Here is an 18,142-nt window from a genome sequence, read left to right as displayed (position 1 = left end):
CATTCTCGTCATGTTTGTGATTTGGTTAGTGAGATTTATTCTGCTTGCTTTTTAAATTGTGTTTAATCACCTAGCTGTGGCTCCCTTCACTCCTGCGCACTTTAATTCAAGTACTTCTGCCCACTCTTATTAAAGTGGATGGCATAACACTGTTTATTTATGGAAACAAGAGCTGTGTGAGAACATCTCACTCTCCAGTGGGGTAAGGTGTGCATTTTCATTTGTCTTTATTACACCATCCAGCTGACAGAAAAAGTCAATTTCTATTTAAGTGCGTCCAGTGTCAAGTAGGATTTGTGAGTGCAAGGAAGAATGTTTTTATAACCCCGACAGCTAATGGGTATTTCTTCTCTCCGTGGCGTTCAGTTCAGCCTACAGAATCAGCCTTTTCCAGTGAAGCGAACTACACAGCTAAAAGTGACTTTGTGTTAAAGAGGTAGAGAGTTCAGATATAAAAGCAAAACATAAGAGTTTTTCTGCCATCAAACTCAGCCAGCACTGAGAGATTAGTCCTTAAAGAAGGACTGGACAAATACAGAAGCGCTCTCCAGCGCACTCATCAGAAGCAGTTCATCTGTAAACGCGCTGCTGTGCTTTGGGAGATGGCTAATGATTTCAGGCCTCAGGCTAGAAGAACCTCAGCGGCTTCACATACTATAGAGCAAATTGCTAAGGCACTCGTAATACTTACCAGGAGACAGAATGACTGACATTTACTGCGTCTGCCATTTTTCCAGTTATGATTTGGCTGAGTTTCTGGTGAAGGGACGATCCAAAAGATGTTACATTTTGTTGCAGTTAGGTGCAAAGATGAGTAGCATTATGTTGAAGATAAAGGCAGGAAATGGTTTGCTTACATTTACAAGCTGGAAATGGGTTTTTGTTTTAAAAATAATAGATTTAAACAGAATGGCTGGATCGGTTTGAGCTGATAGGAAGGCGACAGTAACTCAAACCACTCATTTCAAATAAGGTATGTATAAGAGCACTGAATGCACAGCATGTCAAGTCTTTTAAGCAGATGGGCTACAGCAGCAGAAGACCACATCGGGTGCTGTAGCCCATCTGTGAGCTAACAGAATGAAAAGTGAGGCTACATTCACACTGGCTCACCAAGATAGACCCTGTGTGTAGTCCTGGCCAGGTTTCTCTTGGAAATGAGAGTTAAATCACAATGAAATAAATAAAGGTTAATAAACAAATAAATAAAAACTTGACAAAAGAGGATTGGGAATGTGTCTGTTGGAAGTGTGCACTGATGAGTCCTGATTTGTGTTCTAACATAGGTACAGGTAGGGTCAGAATTTGGCATAAACAACATGAAAGCATAGACCCATCCTGTCTTGCATCAGCAGTTCAGGCTGGCTGTGTTGGTGTAATGAAGAATTTAGTCAGTCCTGAAAGCAAAAGTCGCTAACCCCGTACTACAGTGGCAGCTGACTGTATAAAATAAGATGTTGTTATTGTCACTACATACAGTGATAGATTGAAATTTCAGTACATACACCTGTCCTAAACAACACAACATATAGAAAACAGACGAAGGCAGGGTGAGATAAGATGCTGTGAGTGCAAGTCCAAGGTCAAGTGCTGCACTGACTGACACAATATTGCACACATAATGGTGTTAAGCTGTAAAGAACGCTGAGTGTTTATCAAGGGTCTGGATCTGTTTCTGTACGTTTTAATTGACCTATACCGCTTCCTTGGGGGCAAAAGGTCGAAAAGATGATGACTGTGGTGAGAAATAGACATTATGATGTTCTCTGGAGAGGAAGCAGATGTCAGCAATGTCCCCGAGTGAAGGAAGAGGGCAGCCGATGATCCTTTGCGCTGACTTCATGACCCTCTGTAGGGCTTTTTTAATCAGCTGCTGAACAGCCTGAATACCACACTGAGAGACAGTGAAAAAATGCACTCTGTCACACAGTGGTGGAAAATAATCGCCAACTTCACACACGGGTTGTTCTTTTTTAGGAGTCACAGATGTTCATGTGACTTTTGTATAGTAGCAGTGGTTTATCAGATACGTGGCAACCCAGAAATTTAAAGCTGTGGACTATTTCCACACAGTCTCCATTATTGAAAATGGGAGAGTGGTCAGGTCCTGCAGTCCAGGATTGCTTCTTTTGTTTTCTTTGTCTTTAATGCGAGGTTGTTTGCAGGGCATCAGTGGGCCAGTTTTGGGACCTTGTCGTGGTATGTACTGCCTAAGATGAGGCCAAACATTGTGTCATCTGCCATCTTTATTATGGAACTGGAAGTGTGGGAGGACCAGTGTTGGGAAGGTTACTTTTAAAATGTATTCCATTACAGAATACAGAATACATGCCCCAAAATGTATTCTGTAACGTATTCTGTTACGTTACTCAATGAGAGTAACGTATTCTGAATACTTTGGATTACTTAATACAGACGTTCCCAAAGTGTGGGGCCCGCCCCCTAGGGGGGGCGCAGAGCCATTGCAGGGGGGGGGGGGGGGGGGGGGGGGTGCGGCATGAAAAGGGAAAAAAAAAAAACCAACGCTTGGACACTGCTAGCACGGGCGCCCACACAAACGCAAAGCAGGAGATGAAGCATAGCTGAATATGTTTCCAAACCAACTTCTAAGCCAAAGACTAGAAAATATGATGAAGCATGTCTGCCCTTTGGCTTCACCTGCACAAGTGCCGAGGTAGGTCTCCCCTGCAGAATTGGTTTTCCCTTCGTTGGGAGCAGCGCTGGGCTGTTTAAATCACGGACAAAGAGTATCCCACATTCTTGATTTGTAGTTCACAAACACTTGTTGTAATGACTAATTACTCCTGACATTTTGGAGATGTTAGCTCTTTATACAGTAAAGTTACAGCGAGATACAAATAACATCAGGCTGATCCTGCCACAATTTGTTCCTCCGGTTCAAATCACTGACAAACAGTATCCAACAGTTGTTTATGTTTTTGAACCCATTTTGCAGAGGGATTTTTTTGAAAAATGTATTGACAGCAATGTTGAATATTATTACACAGGGAAAAAAAACAACTACATGTAAAATAATTACACCGTGATGCCTCTACCTTTGTAAATGGAGGGACAGTAACTGTGTGTATATGTAAGCCTGTAAAACCTGCAGATAGTCAGATTAACAGTATTTCGTCTCTATCTGCCATTCTGCAATTCATCTCATGTAAACAGTAACGTGGCGCGCAGCGTGACGTGAAAAAAGGCACAAACCTTTGACGTTGAGTGAGGAACTCTGTATTTCTCGTCCACACGTAAACGCAAAAAAGGAGTTTTAAAAAATCTCCGTTCTCGGTGATTCGAAACGCCGTTTACGTGTGGATGAAACAGCTGCGTTTTCAAAAATACCCGTGTAGGTGTGGACGCAGCGTAAAAGAGTTAGTAGTTTATTTTATTACTACCTGTCATTTATTGCAGATTACTTGTATTTGCTTAATTGTTTACTAAATGTTTGAGGTGTGAAATAAACTGCAATGGAGCAAAATATGGGTGTGTGTGGTTGGAGGATGTGTTCGTGCGCGCGCACGAGGGGGGGCGCGAACATTTTTCTTGTAAAACAAGGGGGGCCCAGCAAAAAAAGTTTGGGAACCACTGACTTAATATATTATCATGCTGTTTACAACTACGTGAATGTACTATTGCTGTGATTTATTACTATTACTGAAGGTCCGCGGCTCCGAACCGTAGTAAAGGGACCTCTGGCTAATACGGTGGGTTCTGTGTCGGGCTCATAGCCGAAAAATAGCTTTACTTTTTTGTCTGGGTCACTTTGCTTGCGTGAGACAGAGAGAGGAGTTGAAAGGCTGCTCCAACAGAACTTATTGTTTTTGGAGGAAAACACGAACACGGTGTACAGTCGAGTCTTAATAGCTTACTTACAACTGGGCTCGTCAGGCACTCTTCTTGGCTGCAGTGGTTATTATTATATTTACATGCTTCCAGCTCCCGTTTTTGCTCGATGACAGCTCGTACTTTTCCTTTTTCTCCCTCCCTCGCTCACAGACACATAACGTGTATGGCAGTCCATTCTCCCTGCAGCACGGACTACACTGCCTATGATGCTACATTCTTTAGAGCTATACCTGTAGCATTCTGCCTATTAGCTTAGCACAACAACAACAAAAAGCTGCTCTCTCACCCAGGAAACACGCAGAGAGAGAGCGTCACCCTGTAACCATGGCAACCGTAACGCTGCCGCCTGGAACAACAGAACGTAGCTGTCAAACAAAACCCAAACAGTCCTGACCCGCCACAATATGAAACAGGGAAGTACCGCCGTGTAATCCATTTATTTCAACAAAGTAACTGTATTCTAAATACCACCTTTTTAAACGGTAACTGTAATGGAATACAGTTACTCATATTTTGTATTTTAAATACGTAACGGCGGTACACGTATTCCGTTACTCCTCAACACTGGGGAGGACATACGTATGCATGTCATGTGTGTAGTGTGAGCAAGCAATGGGCTCAGCACATAGCCCTGTGGGACGCCACTGCTGAGTGAGAAGGTGGAGGAGAGGTTAAGGCCCACCCTGACATCCTGAGGACAATTCGTAAGGAAATTACTGTTTAGTATATCTGGGATGATCGTACTGAAAGCAGAGCTGTAATCATTGAAACCTTTTTGACCTGTGAGCAAATTTGTCAGGGTCAAAGGTAAGAGGGAGGCTACCTTTTAACAAGGCTGAATATTATTTTCTCAAGGCACTTGGTAACAATGGGAGTGAGAGCAACATCTCTGAAATTACTAAAAGTTTCAGCAGCAGGCTTCTTCAGGACTGGGACAATAATTGAGGACAAATATCATTATACATAGTTCACCTGTAAAAGACTGCAGGTGCTAAACTGCCTTGCCTGCAGTCTAGACCTGTCACGCAGTGAAAACATGACAAAGGATGTCCTGAACTCCTAAAACACACAAACTCACTTACAAAGTAATCCAAGCAGTTTGTCATATCAGCTCACAAAGTGTCGATGAAAGACAAGGTCACGCACCACAGAGGTAAACAAGACTCTGTTCTTGGCAACAAATTTAAAATGAGCCTACACATCTCAACATTTTCTACATTTAATACATTCTTTACTGAAAAGCTTTACTGACTTGGAAAACCTCTCAACTTTAGAAAGCAGCTTGTAAGCAGTATGACATTAGCCAAGTCCATTTTTTAAGTGGATGAATGGTTTTTCCATAATCTCGACATGTCACACACGACAGGCAGCTTGATCTGAAGTTTATAAATGGACCAGGAACAGAATGAACATAACTTTCATGTATTCAGAGTACACCTGTCTTTGCTTTGATCTCTACCCAGTGGCGTCTTTGGTTTGAGCGGGTTTAGTGAAGCACAAATGTGAACAACAATGAGGGCTAGAGTGTCTTTCAGCTCGCTCCATTTGTTTGCATCTTCCTCCTCATCTGGAGAGTGCACGTTTCCTTTGGCAACCAGAAGTAGAGTGCTTAAACAGTGGGGGAGTTAAGAGCCTTACCTTTAAATGGACTTCCTGTTTGTTACTATGAAGACATTAGAAGATGTTGCCAGGCACCTGAGACAGTAGGAAATTGGGCAGTGATAAGATTTCTGAAACAAAAAGCAATGCTACCCCCCACCTACAGAGTGTATCCACCTACACACGTGTACGATGGACAAGAATAATTCAAAGGAAAACAGCTGTGTAAGAGTTGTAGCCTGTGTGCGTACGTCGCAACAACACAGGCTCGTGATATTATTAGGAAGCAGACAGCAGCTCACGATGGGAACCACGTCATTATCCCTGTTGTCTTTCATGCCAGCTGGCTTCTACCTCCAGTGTGAGCAGATAGCACCAAGAGATTGTGTCATTATTACACTGGGAAAGGCGAACACAGAGGAAGCAGTGTTATTAAACACCCAATAAAGTGGTGTTAGACTGTCAGCCTTTTATCATAAAGCCTTTTTGCACCTTATATGTAATGGATATGCTTTAGTTTATTACATTTCGATTGTTTCTAAGGGCGTGTTACTAGTTTGATACTGGATAGACCGAGATCAAAAAGGTGAGATTTAGTCATTTGTAGCAATCAATCCACTGAGTTCTCAGCAGGCTCAGCAGTTGCCCATTACTTTGGTTTTATGATATGTTTTATGGCCCTTTTAGTTCCCTCTCAATGCATTATCCACCTTCACTTACAGATCATCAACAAAAAAAATCAACAACACTTTTGCTACGGACTATGCAATGTTGACATTTAAGTTAATAATTACAAATGCATGCCAGTGTTGTTTTGAGTATGTATACCAGGCCTGTTTTCAAGAAACAGATTGATCAAGTTCTTTCCTCACAGTTTAAAGAAAGCAAGTGAGCATAGCTTTAACTCATATTAAATACTTTACCCACCGAGATAACATGTTGGGCTAATTATGTTTGTGAAAAGATTAGCAGCCATGGCTTTGTGCTTCTGTTGGTCTGATTGCCTGTCGGGGTAATCATGGATAGACTTGAATCTTATGGAAAGCACAGGCATAGCTACCATGAGGTCATTACACTCAAAGCCTCAATTTTGGGATTTTGGCTGCTGCCTAATAAAATGTGCAACATTTATTCACAATAATATTAACTGCTGTAAGAGCCATTTATTCCTGGGTGTTTGTTGTTGCACTAAGGGGAGGTTGGCTCTTGCCCAGATGCCCAGATGCCCCACTGATGAAGCACACCAGTTTTTGGCAGTTTTTTTTAGCAGGTATGTCAGCAGTGACAAGTTGCAGCATATAAAGAGTACCACATGTTGTGACTGCTAAATAATAAAGAAGAAGCAGATGCAAAGAGGTTTGGACTTGTGACTGTACCAGCTTCCTGTGAAGCTGTTACAACTTCTATGCTAGTTTGAAAAAAACGTTCAAAACTAAATTCACTTATAGAAAAAAATGTCTCAGTTTTACTAGAGTAAAAATAAGAAGGCAACCTCCTTCTGACTAGTGAAAAACAAGTGGTTGACCGACTGCAAGTAGTAAACTGATTACCCAGAGGCAGAACATGCAACACTTTCAATCCCTGGGTGACCACTTTTGATCTCAAGGCGTTTACAGAGGGTGCCTGGTGCGAGGCAACCTGTCTCCAAACAGTTGCGGTCTGACTCAAGCTGACTGCAATCACTCTCACACAGACTGTTTAAAAACAACTGCCATCTAATTTATAAATGCACAAATTTTGCCAACATGTAGAAATCAGTCTGAGTAAGTCTGCGCTAATGAGGGCAGCTCGTCTGTGATGCATCTCTTTGCAATAGAAAACTCCACCTTACTGGTTGTATTCTGGTTATATTACTTATTCCTGTTTTGATGCATCAAAGTCACTTTGAAGATGACTACTGCAAATGCTCACAGACCTGGTCCCCATCATCTGAGCAACATTTTTAGAGGCAAACACTTGTCATGCCACGGTCTCCAGCCATTGGTTTCCCTAGTGTGACTGTAGCATTAGCATTAGCCACTACTGTGGCTCTGACTGTTTCTCTAAGGTGGTGATATGACAGTCACAGTGTCTCAATCCCCTTAAGCCAGGGTTGTCCAACTCCAGGTCTCAAGGGCCGGTGTCCTGCAGGTTTTAGATAGCACCCTGGATCAACACACCTGAATCAAATGATTTATTTATTACCAGGCCTCTGGAGAACTTCAAGACATGTTGAGGAGGTAATTTAGCCATTTAAATCAGCTGTGTTGGATCGAGGACACATTGAAAAACCGGCAGGACACCGGCCCTTGAGGCCTGGACACCCTTGCCTTAAGCATACACAGATGCACAGTACCTACTTCAGACAGGCAGTGCGAACATGTATGTCTAAAATGGCCATTTCAAGGGCAGCAAAGTGGCCCAGTGGTTAGCTGTCTTGCCTCACAGAGAAAATGTTGTGAGTTCTAATCATCTGGATGGGAGTTCTCTCCGGGTGCTCCGGTTTCCTCCCGCAGTCCAAAGACATGCAGTTAGTGGGGCTAGGTTAACTGGTGATTCTAAATTGCCCATAGGTTTGAATTTGAGTGTGAAAGGTTGTCTATCTTTCTGTGATAGACTAGCGACCTGTCCACCCCGCCTCTTGGCCTGTGGCAATTGGGATAAAGGGAAGGGGAAGGAAGTCAAATTTTATGTAGGACAACAACAGGCAAACCCATGTGCGGGCAGATTGTAAAATAGCAGACAGACCACACCAATGGTATAAAAATCACTGGCAGAAGGGAAAAGACCCAGAGGCAGCCAGCAGGCGTGGAAAAGCCACAAACGGTGGCTGTGCTGATGGCTAAGAGCCTAAAGGCTGAGCATGCAGGAGCTGGAGACAGACACCACAGTCAGAGTAGAGGAAACTGGAAAAAGAGAAGCTAATCCAGGCAAGCAGGCAAAAACTGAGAAAGAGAACCCCCTGGTTATAACATGGACTATGATCCGGCCAACACAGCAGGCTGAGCTGCTTACAGATTAACTGCAGCGGCTTAAGCTCGACTTTGAATTCAACACACCTGTCTCAGCTCCTGCAAATAGCAAATTTAGCCACTGTCAGAGTGGCAGCAGGTCAAACTGACCAATAATTAATTAACTAAGCCGAATCACTGTTTGTCTGAGACTGCTTCAGTGTCAAGCCAGCGGGGAAACTTTGGTGCTGCATGAAATGAAATGAACAGCGAGTCATGCAAAAATCATGCCAGTGTCCTCTGTTCATTTTATGGCCAAAGAAAGCGTTTTGATTTGTTATCACTGTACTGCTATTGTAGTATTTTTGTGCAAAATATAGTGTGCATTTTAGGGAAAAATCTTTATTTAACCAGATCACTCATTCACCAATGGATGTATTGATCTCTGACAAGATGAAAGTAGAGGAACACAGAAGATAAAATATAAATAATGATGGTGAATGACAACAAAATTATAAAAAGAAGCTTAAACGACACCTGTAGCTAAATGCCACAGTGAATAAAAGGCTAACCAATGCATATACATGACTGATATACCCACGGGAGGCCCAGCGATTATTAAATGATATAAATGATGCTCTTCAGCCTGAGAGAAGGCAGTTATAACAGGTGTCTAGCTCCTACATTATCCCCACCGCCTCTCACACATCCCTCTGGATATCATGACAGGGTGATGGAGAGAAATCACATCATCTCTCTCCTTCATCACCCACCACTAGGAGGGAATGCATTTAGCAGCGAATGAGAGCCATTGCAAACATAATGAGGCAGCTGGCGAGTACTCTAACAGCAGATTTTCATCCAATTTGGGCATAGCTGTCATTAGCTGAATATAATGGAGAGTCGGCCCATATGCTTAGAGTGCAAAAGGTGTTTGATAATGCTGCTTATATGTTTGCGTCAGTGCTTTGATATTTGTAAATATTTTGCATTTATACATGCTTATCATATGATTAATGTTTCAGAGGAGAAAAGCTGTCAGTTGTTGCTTTTGATTATTAAAAGCGCTTTTAGTGCTCAATTAGAGTATAATATTTACTGGTACATTAAGAAAACACATTGTGTGTTTGTATATATATATGTTCCTAACGAGATGACCAACGGTGTTCTGGGCGATCTCTTCCTAAATCTGGATCAGTGCATCACTGAGCTCCTGGACAGTCTGAGGTGCATGTCAGATGAACTGAGGTATCCCAGAGATGTTCTATTGGATTTAGTTAGGCCCTCCAATAGCTGCCTGCATACTCTCACCACATGAAGCTGGGCATAGTTGTGTGCCAGGAGGAACCCAGGAGTAGATCCAAGGATTTTATCTCGATACCTAATGGAGCTCAGGATGCCGCTGCCTAAGCGTGTCCCTCCACGACTCCCTAGACCATCACTGACCTAACCCAACCCGACCCAAACTGGTCATGCTGAACGATGCTACATGCTTCTCCAGACCCTTTCATGTCATGCTCAGGGTGAACCTGCTCTCATCTGTAAAAAGCACAGGGCGCAGCGTTAACTGCATTGGATAAACTCATCAGGAAGGCCAAAATCACATCTCTGATGGACAGAGTCTCCCACCCCATGCATGTAGATGTTGCTGAACTGCAGAGCTCCTTCAGTGACAGACTGCTACATCCTAGATGCATGAAGGAGCTTTTCCGCAGGTCCTTCCTCCCTGCAGCTGTCAGACTGTACAATCTGAACTGCTCCCAACAAACATAGATGTTTACATCAATGCTGTAACTGCAATAAGTTAGTTAATTAACCAATTCGCACTACAACCTGGTTTGCCTCTTACCTGTAATTATTTTTATTTAATTTAATAACTGTACAGTACTCTCTGTTTATAGTAACCATTGTCCTTAATGTAAATATGTAAGAAAAATTGTGTATGTTTCTGTTCCGTGTCCTGTGTACTGTTTGTTTGTATATTTGTCTTTTTAGCTGCTGTTACAACCAAATTTCCCCCTTGTGGGACAATTAAAGGATTATTCTATTCTATTCTATTAAAAGGGTTCCAAAAACAGCAACAGGACAAATACAATTTAAAGGTCCTTTTCAATGGCTTAGATGTTTTAGTTATGAAACAATTCACCCCATGTACAGCTGTCACAAAGATATTTTTATCATGGCGATATGTGGGGACTAACTCACTGTTGGAGACAGCCTCAAGTGGTCATTTGAGGAAACAGTTTTTAGTACTACTGTACTGACATAATATTCCAACTTTGCTGCTTGTGCTGTTAACGTGATGTTTATCCACGGGCGCTGGTCTCATGGCTTCCACATGTATGATGATTGTCACATTGTTACACCAATTAAGGCCTCTGTTCTTAAATAAAAACAATCGAAACATTCCAAAACACTAACGAGCCAATCACGCCACTGCTAATATTTTTATGAGACAGACACTGTTCTTACTCACAAGCCGTTGAGACCGTGTCCTCAAAGCATCGATGTGTGTATCCTCAAGTTTACCTTGACTCACAATATTTCTGACTGAAGTATCATGAATCTAATCATAAAGCAGCACTGATGAGACTCTGGTAAATGCATCATCTACTCTTATCTGTGTCAGCAAAACTACTTACAGCTTCTCTACCAAGGCCAGCAATAATTTTACACTACATCATTTTGTCAGGCTACAGGTTCTGTTTACACCCCAGTTACTGCAGATGTGCTACCTAAGATAGCTTTCCCCAAACACATTAGCTACCCCTTTCCTAAAAAGCTTTTTCTCCTGAAACATAATGAAGTGCATAATAAATACCTTGTTTACAGGACACTCAACAATGTATCTGCCGTAAACATTAAAACATCAGCAAGAGACACTTTTCAACCAGCTCGTGGCGCTAACATTAACATAATTATCTAGAGTACTGTTAATTGAGCTGGAAAATCAGTGGGTGACAGCTAGAAATAGAAGCCTGCTTTTGCGCCATCACACTGAAATCCAAGACCCAGTGTTTTGCTGATTTTGAGCGATGAGGTGGATGGAAGGTTGGAAAACTTGACAGTCTTTTGACAGAGGAAGGTTCGTCTTTTTTTTAAAAAGTAAATTCTTTGTTCTTCTCTTCTGGCCTAATTAAACACCTGACAATTAATCTCTAGTGAGTCACTAGTGTTAGAACAACCTTGCTGCAGACTTACAGCTTTGATAAATAAGGCCACTATTTTGGGGTTTTGCTCATTAGTTATGTACAAAACCCTGGATGTCTGAATATCTGAGCTCGAGTCATTTTTGCACTGCAGCTGCAGCTGGCTGATAATTTTCCTTAGGAAGAAAGCTGGAGGGAAGACCCACAATGCAAACTGGGGAACTGCACCACAGGAAATATTAATCTAATGATCCTTAATTATATTGCCAGTTGATAGTAAAAACTCATTCATGACATGCAGAGATGTGACAGATTCATTTCAATAGTTTCACAAATCAATCAATAAAAAACAAACTCAGCAGGATTGTGGATATATTACTTTATTTTAATATATAATATATATTTCTAAAAAACTATCAAAAAACAACAACAATATCAACAGTAAAATTGTTGAAATAGCAGGACAACCAAGCTAACAAATTAATACAGATAGCTTGGAGTAACTTGGGGACACGAGCTACACTGAGGAGTGCCCAGGAGTGCTACCCACTGCTCACTAAATATTTCTCACCCCAAAACAAAATGGTTTTCTTTGAGTCTGTAGTTCCCACATGCGTTACATATGACCTCTCTTCATGTATGCCTTGTTCCAGCAGCACTTCTCATCAATATATCCTCAATCCTCAACATCTGACACACAGTTTGTTAATCTAAACAACATCTACCTTTAGCTATCTCCTGTTCCAAAGACGTTGGTGTTACCAATACACTATCCAGCTGCCCTGCTCACACACCCCAAATGATTTCCAGGTTACCCACTGCCCCCCAGGTGGGGTCACACAGAGAAAGACAAAGAATTGTTCCGGAATAAGTCGGAAGTCAGAAAGTTTGAGGTTCCAGTTGGAAATGTTTTGTGTAACATCCCCTCAACTTGGATTTTTCACATGGAAAATTGGAGCAGACCAACATATCTCATGCTAGCAATCCAAGATGGCGCCGCTGAATGAAAACAGTATTAGCAGTACTGTCACTGTTATTATAGCACCACAGAGTCCCTCTCTATGTGGGTAGAGCAAAGAGAGTTATGACATTGCAAAGTAGTACTATGGAGAAACAACCTTTTCCCACTGAGCAAACAGGTGTCTGCTGTGTAGGAGCTACAACCACCCACGCAGCACGTATAGGCTACATTGGCAATATGTCACCTCACTGCGCTGGATGGAGTGCAAATTACTGACGTTACGTTCCTCTGTAATGCCAACATTGCCATGGTGGAGGGTAGTGACTAGGTCATACTTATGTCACAGGACTTCTGCTTACTTATATAATAAAAAATAAAAACAGATTATCAATTCTAAAGAAACCAAAGAAAATAAGGAAACTCAGTTAATACAATCAATCTAAAATAGCTGACAGCTAATAACAAGACAGAAGCATCTGCGTGGCCACAAGAAAACAGGTGCGCACACATCGTCACGGTATCACACGGTAACCGTCTGATGACAAAATTTATGTCACTGGCACCCGAGGGGAAACAGTTGGCCTAAACACATTAAATCCATTTTTCACATGAATGAGACCAAAACACCAATATACACTGGAAAATGGGCTACAGGTGCCCCTTACAATCATTCTCTGATTGGAGAGTCAGGGTTAATAATACATTGAAGAGCAATAGTCAGTTGAGGAAGGATTTCCTTACTGCTTCTTTTAACCTATATCTAAAAACACAGTAGATATGTTAACAAAGATAAAAACTAGGTTTTTGCAAAATAATGTTAGTTTTGCTCTTGTAATACCTTTTTATATTATGATAAGACTCATTAACCAATGAAAAAAACATGTTTGCATTTTATTTTCTTTGCCTATGAAATTTTATAATGCATGCGATATTTTTATTGGACAATATGAAAGAAGTGTATTGAGATGTAGTTGACATAGCAACTGTAAATTAATTGCTTTAGGCCAGCAATAAATACTATTTGCTTTGTGCAATCTGCTCTATGGTGGCAAGAAGAAGCAATTCTACCAGATATTGTGCCATTATCACTGAAAACACAATCATTTCCCACTGTTGTTGTTTCCATAACAGAAAATGATCCATGCTTAGTAATAAACAGGACATATGGAGCACATTTATCATTATGTCTACAGCCTCGGTACCACCAGTATTAAAAACCAATGGAAGTCTTTCAGCAGCTCATCTTTTTTCAAACAGCTGCAGTAAAACTTCCTTTCGCTATCTTGGCACTTCCAGTGCTGTAATAAGAAAGAAGTGTGACACAACAGCATATTGTTTTATTTTAGATCTTAGACTTATCTCAAGATTAATGATGTCTTGACTTTCTTTGTTCTTGTTATGAAATCTGTCCTTCCCTAAATGTGTTTGAACTGTAGCTCCAAATCAAGTGCTCTACACTGCAAAATGTAATATTGTGTTTAATTAAAAAGTTTTTACCAATTTGTTATCAGAACTCGATTTAAATAAGTTACCAGTACTTTTTATGCAAAAATGCTGATAAACTCAGTTTATTTGAGTTGTCTTAACTTAGAGAAACTAAGTAAGCTGGAAGTTTTGCTTCTCAGTGCGGAAGGATGAAAGATGTGTTTTGAAAATGCCCCGTCACTACCGTCCTCCTCCCTCTCGGATCAGTCCGCATGTTCATGGTGCCAGCATTTGTTATGCAATATATTGAGCAAACCTGGAAAAGCATCAGCTCAGGATATTATTGTTTTCATTGCTGTGAATCTTTACCTGATACACTGACTTGGTGAGTAAATGTTTATTCTTATTCAAACTGATTTTATGGCTTCTCTTAGTTTAGCACCAGGTTTATAATCTTGCTAGCTAGTTAGTGTTAGCCTAGCGTTGCTGCTGCCGCTGGGCTCTTGTTAGTTAAAAATTAACACCACAGCCTTAAAAACCTTACATAACACTATGTCAGTGAAATTTTCTGTTGATTGTTTGAAATAAAAAAGTGAAATAAGAGCCCAGACAAAATTCTTCGGGAGGTGCAGCCGTTAGGGATGGGGTGTGGTGGGTATTTTCAATCCATAGCCATAACTAACTAATTATATATATATATCATATTTAACCAGAGTAGCAAAAGACCGCAGGGGGATTGAAAAGAATACGCCAGGAGAACAACAAACAATTATATCGCCATCACGGTTATAATCTTACAATGAAACAAAGTCTCAGATGTAATTATTCTGAAAATAAGTTTAGGCCTACCACAAGTTTGTTTTGTACTTACATTACTTATATAATCAAAATAAAACATTTGTTGTTCTGTCACAAGTGCAGTCTCTGATTTAAACAACACATTTGTTTTGCATTCCAACACATGAGCTGGAATGTTGTATTATTTTAAGGATGGCTTGTTTCCAGTCCAGGCATTACTGCCTGAATGACTGTCATGGATCGAGGTGATCCAAATGTAGGTGCAGAAGAAAGTCTTTAACTTCCCTTAAGTACAGTGGCAGTGGATGTGGGTTGGAGATGCAATGAGCTTGAACCTGCAGGCGACCATCTTCACTGACCACACCATCTGTGATGGAGGACTCATCTCTCCTGTTGTCCTGCAAGCAAACAATTATATTTTTTGGAACATGAACTTAATTGCTTTCTTAAAACATTTTTTTCTGCATTTGGCATAAAACAGACTCCAATTTACACAATCTAAGGCTCCCTCCCCACCAGAGAGGTGACATTCAATGTCCCAATTGTCAGTCTGGATAGCCGTGACCACCACCCAACACACAATAATGTCATGAAAGCATAATTTTAAAAAGGGCTATGCAAACATGGCCAATAACTTTCATTCTAATGATCTGCAAAATGATTTGGGCACAAAACAAATTTTGCTGTTAGAAAACTTGCAGACTTCACTGTATACAGTGTAGACCCTCTAAACTAAGTTTGGGGGATGTGATCTTTCAAGAAATGCAGACAAACTGTTGTTGTTTGTTTATTTACACAGCATGTCTTGTAGAATTAACTGGAGTCAACAGCAACAGCATAGTGCAGTCATATCTCAAGTCTAATAACAGAAGACAGGAACAGATCAGTACAGAAACAACTTCCCCAAACCAGAGAAAACAATAAGTAGAACAGGCTGATCTAAAGTATGATTAAAGTTCAGCCTGATTAATATAAATATAACTGACTAATTGCTAATATATTGGAAAACCAAAATACTTACCACTGAGTTGATGTCTTTCTGTCCAACAACAGGAGTGCTGGTCCCGAGCCTCAAAGACAGTAAGAAGCAAACAGAGGGAGAAAAAGCAGAACATTTTTCAGAAACTGATTTGATCCTTAATGGCTGTGCAATTATTGTAACATAGAGTTTGCTTATGTTGTTAAATAAAGACTAGATTTGACATTAATAGATGCCACAGATGTTCAAAAGCTGCCACAAAGCATAAAAAACATGGACGTCTCCGAAAACGTCTGAGCATTTTTGCAAATATGTGATGTCTTGATAAATCGAACAGATATTTGAACTTTACACAGCTACATTCTCGCCTGAAAATATCTTAAAAGTTTATTTTGTGACCCAGAAAAAGTAATAAGTTTTTTTAGCCGCGCTCCTCCGCCACAGGCTCTGACAACCAGCCAACAAATGCGATCTTCCTTTTCCCCAGACTACCCTTTCTGGGTCACAAAATAACCTTTTAAAATATTTTCAGCCGAGAATGTAGCTGTGTAATGCTCAAATATCTACTTAATTTATCAAAATATCACATATTTGCAAAAATGCTTCCACGTTTTCGGAGAGCTCTGTTATCCACCAGCGCGATAGCTGACCGGGAGGTCAAGGCTAGATAGAGTCCCTGAGCACAGCTAACACCTGGCTTATTGTTTTCAACCCCCCGCCCCCTTCAGTATTTTGCTACTCAGGTTAAACATGATTTATATAATTAGTTAGTTATGGCTATGGATTGAAAATACACCCCACCCCTAACGGCTGCACCTCCCAAATAATTTTGTCTGGGCTCTTATCTCACTTTTTTATTTCAAACAATTAACAGAAAATTTCACAGACATAGTGTTATATAAGGTTTTTAAGGCTGTGGTGTTAATTTTTAAGTAACATGAGCCCAGCGCAGCAGCAATACTAGGCAAACACTAACTAGCTAGCAAGATTATAAACCTGGTGCTAAACTAAGAGAAGCCACAAAATCAGTTTGAATAAGAGTAAACATTTACTCACCAAGTCAGTGTATCAGGTAAAGATCCACAGCAATGAAAACAATAATATCCTGAGCTGACGCTTCTCCAGGTTTGATCAACATATTGCATAACAAATGCTGGCGCCATGAACATGCGGACTGATCCAAGAGGGAGGAGGACGGTAGTGATGTGGCATTTTCAAAACGCATCTTTCATCCTTCCGCACTGAGAAGCAAAACTTCCAGCTTACTTAGTTTCTCTAAGTTAAGACAAGTCAAATAAACTGAGTTTATCAGCGTTTTTGCATAAAAAGTACTTGTAACTTATTTAAATTGACTTCTGATAACAAATTGATAAAAACTGAGTTCAGCCTATTTAATATTTTTAATCAAACACAATATTACGTTTTACAGTGTAGTTCAGTTGCTGACTGCTTTAAATGCAGTTTTGCAGACTCCGTAGTCTTTCTTGTGCCTTTTAACCTAATTGACTTCTGTGCTGCTTTTCTTTTCTGGAGATTCCAGCAAACATTTTGATATTGAATGACCCGCAGCTGGTGGTCTAGTTTTGCCAGTGTGAAAGGTGGAAGTTCACTATTGGTTCAGTGTACTTCTTGAATCCTGCCTGGACATCTTTTATACAAGGAAGGCTTGAGGGTCTATGGGGTCGCAGTTCTATTGCAGAGTTCTACATAAAGTCAATCACTACAGATCAAAAAACCCACAACTAAATAAGTGTTTACCTCTCAACATACACTATATGCAAATATACATTTAAGCATACATTTTGACATATATACTAAACTGGAAGGCTCACCTTTATCCCAGAGCATCATTACTAATTTTGAGTAATGCAGTTTTAGTGTTATGATCCTGAGAGAAACCAGATAAGGATTTATGAAAGATTCAACTCAATTCAATTTTATTTATATAGCGCCAAATCACAACAAAAGTCACCTCAACCGGCTAAAAGGAACACGTTGACTCTCTTGGGGATATCATGCATGCAACAAGATGAAAGAGACTGACTGATAATAAAACAGAGAACATGGGGAGATTACAGGCAGACCCTCTTGCAGGTAGAAACTCATATATAATAATCTCTGTCCAGGAAATCTGTTATCGGAATCAGTAAAACTCAGAAAGCAGAGCAGGTGAGTAAAGAGGTCAGGTTGATAAGCTCCAGGGCTGTAGTTTAATCTGACACCATATATTTTGCTAACAAACACATTTAGAAACTTTTCACAGTCATAAGAAGACGTGTGAGGAAACCCAGACTGAGTGGGATTAATTAGCTGGTCGATGGAGTTAAAGTTGATTGGGCGTAATTAATAATTTTATCATGTGAAGACAGTGAGCAAGTTTGTTTACTTGCATCTCTATTCAGCATTCTTACACTCGCTCCTGTGGCGACAAATGTACTTAGTAAACCAA

The 18,142-nt window shown here is 40.6% G+C and overlaps 1 long non-coding RNA gene across 1 annotated transcript; it reads right to left on the bottom strand.

Moving 5' to 3' along the window:
• Nucleotides 1-14,731: 14,731 nt before the first annotated feature.
• On the bottom strand, nt 14,732-15,961 carry LOC148101710 (uncharacterized). The gene is made up of 3 exons (XR_015719416.1): nt 15,736-15,961; nt 15,510-15,573; nt 14,732-15,112 (listed from the first exon to the last, which is right to left on the bottom strand). It is a non-coding gene; the product is annotated as an uncharacterized LOC148101710 (long non-coding RNA).
• Between the last annotated feature and the right edge of the window lie 2,181 nt (nt 15,962-18,142).

The sequence above is a fragment of the Neolamprologus brichardi genome, chromosome 8 (assembly GCF_056152115.1).
Source record: "Neolamprologus brichardi isolate AB-2024 chromosome 8, ASM5615211v1, whole genome shotgun sequence".
Lineage (NCBI taxonomy): Eukaryota > Metazoa > Chordata > Actinopteri > Cichliformes > Cichlidae > Neolamprologus > Neolamprologus brichardi.
This window is presented reverse-complemented; position numbering and strand designations above follow the sequence as displayed.